Below are 9,299 nucleotides of genomic sequence, written 5' to 3'. Positions count from 1 at the left end.
TCAACATCGGTAGTCATCAAAGAAATGCAAATGAAAACCACAATAACCTCACACCTGTTAGGATGATTATTATCAAAATGTCAAGAGATAACAAGTGTTGGTGAGTATATGGAGAAAAAGGAACACTATCATGTTGGTGGGAATGTAAATTGGTATAGCCATTAGGGAAAACAGTTTAAAGACTCTCAAAAAAACTTAAAAATAAAACTACCATATATGTGATCTAGGAATCCCACTTCTGGGTATATATCCAAAATAAATAAAATCACTATCTCGAAAAGATATTTGTACTCCCATGTTGGCTGCAGCATTATTCACAACAGCCAAGATATGGAAACAACCTAAGGGTCCATCAACAGCTGAATGAATAGAGAAAATGTGGTGTATATATACACAAAGGAATATCACTTAGCCTTAAAAAAGAAATTAATCTTGTCATTTGCAAAAACATGGATGAACCTGGAAGACATTAAGCCAGACACAGAAAGACAAATGCTACATGATCTCACTTACAAGTAGAATCTAAAAAAGTTGAACTCACAGAAACAGAGAGCAGAAAGATGGTTACCAGGGGTCAGGGAGTGGAGGAAATGAGTTGTTAGTCAAAGGGTACAAATTTCAGTTATAAGTTCTGGAGACCTAATGTACAGCATGGGGACCAAAGTGAATAATAATGTATTGTACACTTGAAATTTACTAAGAGAATAGATCCTAAATGTTCTCACCACACTAAAAAAAAAAAAAAAAAAAAGATAACTGTGAGGTGATACGTATGTTAAATTAGCTAGATTGTGGTCATTTCACAATGTATGTATATATCAAAACTTTACATTGCATACCTTAAATACATACCATTTGTCAATTGTGCCTCAATAAATCTAGAACAAAATTAAAATTAAAATTAAATGAGCAAAAGATTTGAACACTTTACCAAAGATGTACAAATAGCCAATAGGCACATGAAGAAACACTTGATGTCATTAGACATCAGGGAAATGCAAATTAAAATATAATGAGATAATATGCCACATCCATTAGAATGGCTAAAATTAAACATGGCATTACCAAGTATTAGTACTGTTAGTGGGAAAGTAAAATGATACAGTCCCTTTGGAAAATAGTGTGGCAGGTTTTTATAAAGTTACATATAGTCACGCCCTACATAACAACATTTATATCAATGACAGACTGCATATACAATGGTGGTCCCATAAGATTATAATGGAGCTGGAAAATTTCTACCACCTAGTGATGTCATGGCCATCATAATGTTGTAGTGTAAAACATTACTCACATGTTTCTGGTGATGCTGGTATAAACAAACCTACTTCTCTGTCAGTTTTATAAAAATATAGTACATACAATTATGTATAGTATACAATACTTGATAATAAACTATGTTACTGGTTTATGTATGTAGTACACTATACTTTCATTGTTATTTTATAGTATATTCCTTCTATTTATTAAATAATTAACTGTAAAATAGCCTCAGACAGGTCCATCAGGAGGTATTCCACAAGTATTAATAATTGTTATCATTGAAGATGACAGTTCCACCCATGTGATTGCCCCTGAAAACTTTCCAGTGGGACAAGATGTGGAGCTAGAAAACAGTGATATTGATGATCCTGACCCTGTGTAGGCCAATATGTATGTTTGTGTCTTAGTTTTTTACAAAAATGTTTAAGAAGTAAAAAAATTGAAAAAGCTTATAGAATAAGGATATAGAGAAAAAATATTTTTATTCAGCTATACAATGTACAGTTTTCAGCCAAGTGTTATTACAACAAAGTCAAAATGTTTTTAAAAATTAAAAGGTTTATAAATTTAAAAAGCTATAGTAAGCTAAGATTAATTTATTTCTGAAGAAAGAAATGTTTTTTGTAAAGTTAGTGTAGCCTAAGTGTACGGTATTCATAAAGTCTACAGTAAAATAGGCCTTCACATCTTCACAATCACTCACCACTCACTGACTCACACAGAGCAACTTCCAGTCCTTCAGGCTCTATTTATGGTAAGTGTCCTATGCAAGTATACCATATTTTTATCTTTTATACCTGCGGTCCCCAATCCCTGGACTGCCAACTGGTACTAGTCCATGGTCTGTTAGGAACCGGGCTGCACAGCAAGAGATGAGCAGCAGGCAAGCTAGCAAAGTTTCATCTGTATTCACAACCACCCCCCATCACTGGCATCACCACCTGAACTCCACCTCCTGTCAGATCAGCAGCGGCATTAGAGTCTCAGAGGAGCACAAACCCTACTGTAAACTGCACATGTGAGCAATCTAGGTTGTGGGCTTCTTATGAGAATCTAATGCCTGATGATATGAGGTGAAGCTGAGGTAGTGATGCTAGCACTGGGGAGCAGCTCCAAATTCAGATTATCATTAGCAGAGAGATTAACAATGTAATAATAATAGAAATAAAGTACAAAATAAATCTAATATGCTTGAATCATCCTGAAACTATCCCTCACACCCCGGTCTGTGGAAAAACTGTGTTTCATGAAACCAGTCCCTAGTGTCAAAAAGGTTGGGGACTGCTGTTTCATACCATATTTTTATTTGTACTTTCTTTATGTTTAGATATACAAACATTTACCACTGTGTTACAGTTGCCTACAGTACTCAGTATGGTAATATCCTGTACAGGTTTGTAGCCAGGAGCAATAGGCTATAACATATAGCCTAGGTGTGTAGTAGGCTAGACCATCTAGGTTTGTGTAAGCACTCTCTATGTTTGCCTAAGGATACATTTCTCAGAATGTATCCCCATCATTAAGCAACACATGACCATATACTTTATTATATGATCTAACAATTCCATACCCAGGCGAAATAACATAAGCCTCCATGAAGATTTTTACATGAATGTTTATAGCAGCTTGAATAATGATAGCCCCAAACTTGAAACAGTCCAAATGTCTACCAATACGTGAATGGATAAACAAATCATGGTATAGCTATACAATAGAATACTATTTAGCAAGGAAAAAAGAATAAACTACTGATATACATGACATGAATGAATCTCAAAAACATTATGTCAATTAAAAGAAGCCAGCCATAAAAAGGTACATAATTTGATTCCATTTATATGAAACCACTAAAGACAAATCTTATATAAAATTGCAAGTAGATCTGTGGTTGAGTAGAACTTGTGAATTGGCTAGAAGAGTGACCAAGGAACAATCTAGGGTGATACAATTATTCTATATCTATCAATATATTTTGATGATGGTTACATGTATATATACTTTTTTTAGCATATTATGGGGGTACAAATGTTTAGGTTATGTATATTACCCTTGCCCCATCCCCGAGTCAGGGATATATACTTTTGTCAGAATTCATACTTAATACTTAAAATCAGTGCATTTTATCATATATAAATTATACCTCAATAAAGTTGATTGTTTAAAGATTTTTTGTGAAACTTGACATATTAATTCTAAAATTTACATAGAAGAACAAAGTGTCAAAAATAGCCAGGATAATATTCAAGATAAATAAGGGGAAGGATGTCATTTAATCAGATATCAAAATGTATTAACAAATTACATTATTTAAGACAGTATGAGGACAGTCTTTGTTGTAGGGACAGACACATAGAGCAATGGAACTCCAGAAACACACCCATGCATACTTGATATGCAAGACCAATGATTCTGCATATCCGTGGGAAAAGGCAAATCTTTCAATGAATGGTGCCAAGTTAATCAATTTTCCATATGAAGAAAATTATCTCTATTTTATACCATATACAAAAATCAATTCCAAGTATATTAAAGATCTAACTGTGATAAGCCAAATTTTTTTAAAAATTTTAAAGAAAACATAGGAGACTATGAACTCGAAGTAAGAACAGATTCCTTAAACAGGAAGTAAACAAACCATAAAGGAAGGACTCATAACTTTTACTACAATTAAATTCTAAATGTCTATAAATCAAAAGACACTCTCAAAATGTAAAAAACACCAGGCCACATACTAGGATAAAATGTTTATAATTCCTATAAGCAACAGATGATCAATAGCCAGATTGTACAAAGAACTTATAAAAATCAAACTAGAAAAAAACAGCAAAACTTATAGGAAGAAAATTCACCAAAGTAGAAATGTGAATGACCAAGTGGCATTTTTAGAACAATGTTCAGGAAAACAGATAATTAAAATGCAATGAAATTCTTTTTCTATCTTTCCGATTAGAAAAAAACTAAAAAGTCTACCAATATTCACTGTTGGAGGATATGAAGCAGCAAAAGTCTAAATTGGTAACAACTTAAGAAGCCATTTGGCAACCCCACAGGAGTGTGGAACAGCAAAATGTTGCAAACAACTTAAAAGTTCAACAGAAGAATGGATGAATAGTGATATAACCATATACAAAAAAGCTATACATAAGCTAAAAGTAATGAGCTACAGGTGTGTGTGTGTGTGTGTGTGTGTGTGTGTGTGTGTGTGTGTGTATATAGAAAGAGAGAGAGAGAGAGATCAACATGGACAAATTTCAAAAGTATAAAATTGAGTGAAAAAGTTATAAAACATGTATATATGGTGTGATACCATTTATACAGACTTACAATATACATAACAATACCATATATTAACCATATGGTTAATACATACTTGGTAAATATAAAATCTTTATGGGAATGATAAACACCAAATTCAGGATAGTAGGTACCTGTGGAGGGAAGGAAGAAAATGGGACTGAGACAAAGTAAACAAAACTAAGAGTTTTCTTAAGCAAGATGGTGTTCACTATATTATTCCCAACATTTATTTGTAACCTTAAATTATTTCACAAGAAAAAGGAGGACACAAAGATCAGTGTTAGAATGCCCATCAAGGACTGCTCAAGGGAGAAAGCGCTCTGACAAGTAGTCCATTGGCATATCTGGTCCAGCCAGTTTCAGTTTTTTAAATAGATGCATCAGCACATTAGTGCCTGATGATATTCATCAGCTGAATCACACAACAAATCCTCTGGCTCAAACTTCAGACTCACTAAAGAGCCTTCTAAAAAATTTGGCTTCCTATAATTTTCCCAAAAGGAGAAAGCATTCACTAGCCATAATATAGACACCCAGTGTTTCTGACAGTACATTTCTAACTGTAAGTTAATAAACTGGCACTCTAGTTTTCATACTTCAGTCCCTGCTAAGTTTAGTTAAGATAAAACAGCTTTCCTGAGTCTGATCAATTCTGGAGCAGTGACATGAGTGTGCTTCTGGGTCTACAAGCATGAGAACCAAACCCAGACCCTTTTTCCAGGCAACATACCAACCTTATTCTTTGCTTTCCAAACTTCAAGCAGTCAGGAGCAAGAAATTTTTCAAGTAAGAGATAAAAACAAAATTCCTTATAAATGCCTAGTTGTTTTCTCTTCTCTTTGTTATGACTCCAGAATCTAAGAACCATAATGTTGCAGCTAAAAGAAGAGAAGAGAAAGAGGTAGGCTGTTTCAGACAGGATCTTACAGAATCTCAATACCTCAACCAGAGTCTGGATCTCACTTTTGAAGATCAAGCAAGTTTGGTTTTTTTTCTGTACACTCTGATGTGATCAAACTCTGGGAGACAGATTCATACTAAGCAAAGTCTTAAGAGTCCAATTTATTTATTTATTAACTACAAGATATATATGCATTGAGAATAGGAATCAGTTGTTTACCATGAGATGTTCCCTTCCATTGGATAGATTCATCCAAGAGATATCAGAGGTTATTTTTAATAGATGAGCTTTAAAGCAAGGGAGTTTTATTCTCCAATTGTTACTGTATCATGCTATGGTAACCTGATGATTTTAACAGTTTTTCCTAAAAGGGAAAGAAAAGTACAAAAATAACCTTTTTATTGAGTACATTATGAACTGGAAACATTACATTATGTGCTATATGTTTGACACATATTGATATATTAGTTATTACTTAATTTCATTCTCATAGCAACCTCATGATTAGGAGTGTTATACTCATTTTATCAAAGAGGAAACTGAGATCCTGAAAAGTCAAGTGACTTTCTTATATTAGCAAAGCCAGGTTTTATACCCAAATCTCATTCCATAACATATGTGTTTGCTACCATAACACTGCCTTATGTTCCAGTAATATTTCTCTCTAAACAACTACAGTCAAACAACTAGGACCAGAGCAGTCCCATCTTTTGGACATTGCTAGAGACACACCAATTAATACTCATCCTCTGACTCTCCTTTTCCTACTTCAATGCAACCATACTTAATGTCTTTGAAGGAAACTTGAGAAACACCATTGCTAATTAGCAGCACTTAATAATTTCCCAGGGTGGATTGCTGCTGCAAATAACTCATCTCCTCCCATTTAACTTATCTCATCATATTTAATGGTTCTCAATAGCTTCAATTCCAGAGCAGGCATTTTCTGACCTGACCTCCTTAGTGCATGACTTATTTGAAGTTCACTATGGGCTAATAATAATCAACCAAACACACTCCTGTACCCTTTAAAAGATAAAAGATCCTGTATCCAATTCCTCAGATGGCCAAAATTTCCTATCTTGGCCCTGTTCCCCCTACCTATTCCTGTGATCTCAGATTACCCCTTTCTGCATGCTCTACCCTAGAAGGATCTCTGAGCAGCACCCCTCACCTTGGCTTGGTCCTTATCTATAAATTCTAGCCAGAGCATTCCAGATGTTGAAGATCTTAAATCAGCACATTCTCTGACATACATAGAGCTGTGATAAATCAACCATGCAATACTACTAGATTTTACAAGCAGAGAAGAGAATTCCATGTATAAAGACATTAAGGAAATAGTGTGCTCAGGAACCAAAGAGTATTTGTCTTTGGCTGAAGCATGTAGAGAAAAAGAGTATTAGGAACTGTGGCTGGAAAAGCAAGTGGGGAGTAGGCTGTGAAGGGCTTTACATAGAATCATGTGAGGTAGGCAGAGAAGAAACTTCAGTGAAGGACACTGATAACAATGAATCAAAGTTGGAGGATAAGCAGGGAAAGTGGTGCCAGAAGCCAAAGGAAGTGATTTCTATTAAGTAAAAGATAAGATAATAAAATGTATTTTATAAAGTTACAATAAATAAAACTGTAGCATATCGGCAGAAGAGCAGATAATATAGATCAATATAACTAGATAAATAGCCCACAAACAGATTATTATATTATATATATATTTAGTTGATACGTGGTCTGTATGCTACATAGTTAATATAGGTAAAGTACTTAGAAAAGTGTTTGGTCCACAGTAATCACCCAATAAATGTTAGTGGCTGTCTTTGTTACTACTTATTGTTGTTATAATTACAGAAGGGTGGATTACTACTTATGGTTGTTATAATTACAGAAATGCAATCAAGGGAACACACAGAGAAATCAGCCTTGGAAAGGAATGGAATACCTCGTATTCTTGAGACAAAAAGGATATTAAAAATTAGTGAAGATACAATTACCTTCAAGTTTCTAAAAGAGGTTCCTAGGGTGAGCTGCATCAGAATCACCTAATGTAATTATTTAAAAATCAAATTCTTATACTCCATTTCAGACCCACTAAATCAGAATTTCTAGTGATGGGGCCCAAGATGCTGCATTTTAGTGATCTGTGACCCAGTGGATTCTTTTAAGAAGAATGGAAGTTAGAAGAATTCATATATGTTGGCCCCTACAAAAAAAGCAAAACTGACTCCTTGCCCAGCAACCATTATGAACTGAGCATACCAAATCCCACCACTGGAGAGGAGAGAAAAAAATGATTATGCCCTGAGATAAGCTAAAAATAAGGAAGAAGATTCTACCTAGCATTAGTCTTCCAATTCAATGAAGCCTTAAGCTCTTTCCTATAATATGCTAACTCTCTAATGTAAACAACTTTATCCCTAACTTTTGCAATCCTGACACCTACAAGTTTTATAATCACATGGGGAATTACTGTCTTATCCACCTTAACAGACTAACTGTAATCTTGGTAACCTAGTGATTTTTCTATCCTTTAAATGTCTACTATATTATTTATTCAAGGAAACATTCTTCTCAAGACTGAACTCCTAATGCTTTTTGAATCACTCCCCCATCTTAACAAAGAAAGAGGTAAAGTGATCTGTTAAAAGGAAGATGGGGAGGTAGTGAGGTAGGAAGCTTGAAAAGATTGGGAAAAGTTTGAAAACTCTGCCAAGGAGTCTGGGAAAGGGAATCCACTAGGAATGAGGAAGGATTGCCTGGCAATACTCAGAGCTCAGACAGATTGAATATCATAAATGTGTAGAGAGAAGCTAAGGCACAACCATATGTGATATTTGCCACCTAAGAGCCTGATAGAAGAAGCAAAGAAAATGGAGTTAGGTTAATTCCAGGTTTGGTATTGGCAGGGCAGGTGCAAAGAAAAATAAAGGGTCCAGGGACACGCAATGGTCCTTGGAGAGCATTACAGGTATGAGAAGAAGAAATAGAAATCCTTACAGGACCTCTCCTGGCCCACCAGATATTAATAACTAATAATAGCTAACATTTATTGAGCATTTACTATGTGCTAGCACTGCTCTAAGAACTTCACATGTAGTCATCCTCACAATAACTCTGTGAAGTATTATTCTTACCCACATATTACAAATGAGAAAACCGAGTAACAGAAAAGTTAAGCAGTTTTCCCACTTGCAAACAGCTGTAAGTGGGAGAGCCAGAATTTGAGCCCAGGCAGTCTAACTTCAGGGCCCATCTTCTTAACCATTAAGTGATTCTTTCCCTTGGAAAAAGACAGAATAGCTAATCCCATGGTTATATTAGGTTGATAGTGAAGGATTCCAGGTATCCTATGGACAAAAGTGGGTGCCTTCCCTTGGTGCAATTGCCTCACCTGGGAAGAAGGACAAGAATGGGGCCCAGGCCCTGTCTTAGTCCTGACCCACCTTAATCCTGTTCCAAGCAACTGCCATACTTGGGGGAGGAGGAAACACCCTATGAATCTGCCAATCAGAACTTAGTATGCCAACTGCAAAAGATACAGAGGACTCTCTAGCCCACAAGTCAAGCAGCATAGGTACAATAGAGTCTGGAAAGTGACCTAGAACAGCCAGCTTTCAGAGAGGGTCATAGGAAATCCACGTGCATAGTAGGACTCACTACTCATTTTTATACACTCAGGCTTACTAAGCACCAGGTCATATAACTCCCAACTGTTCAAAATGGTTCCACAGTGACGTCTGAACGACTGAAGGTCCCTATCCAGACACCCTAAAACAAGACCAAGACCATAACCAAGGCTCTCTTTTTGCCCTTTCTTGCTACAGCAACGGGTCCAGTCATT

Source organism: Microcebus murinus, chromosome 2, assembly GCF_040939455.1.
Source record: "Microcebus murinus isolate Inina chromosome 2, M.murinus_Inina_mat1.0, whole genome shotgun sequence".
Lineage (NCBI taxonomy): Eukaryota > Metazoa > Chordata > Mammalia > Primates > Cheirogaleidae > Microcebus > Microcebus murinus.
The sequence above is the reverse complement of the archived record's forward strand: the minus strand, read 5'-3'. Positions refer to the sequence as shown.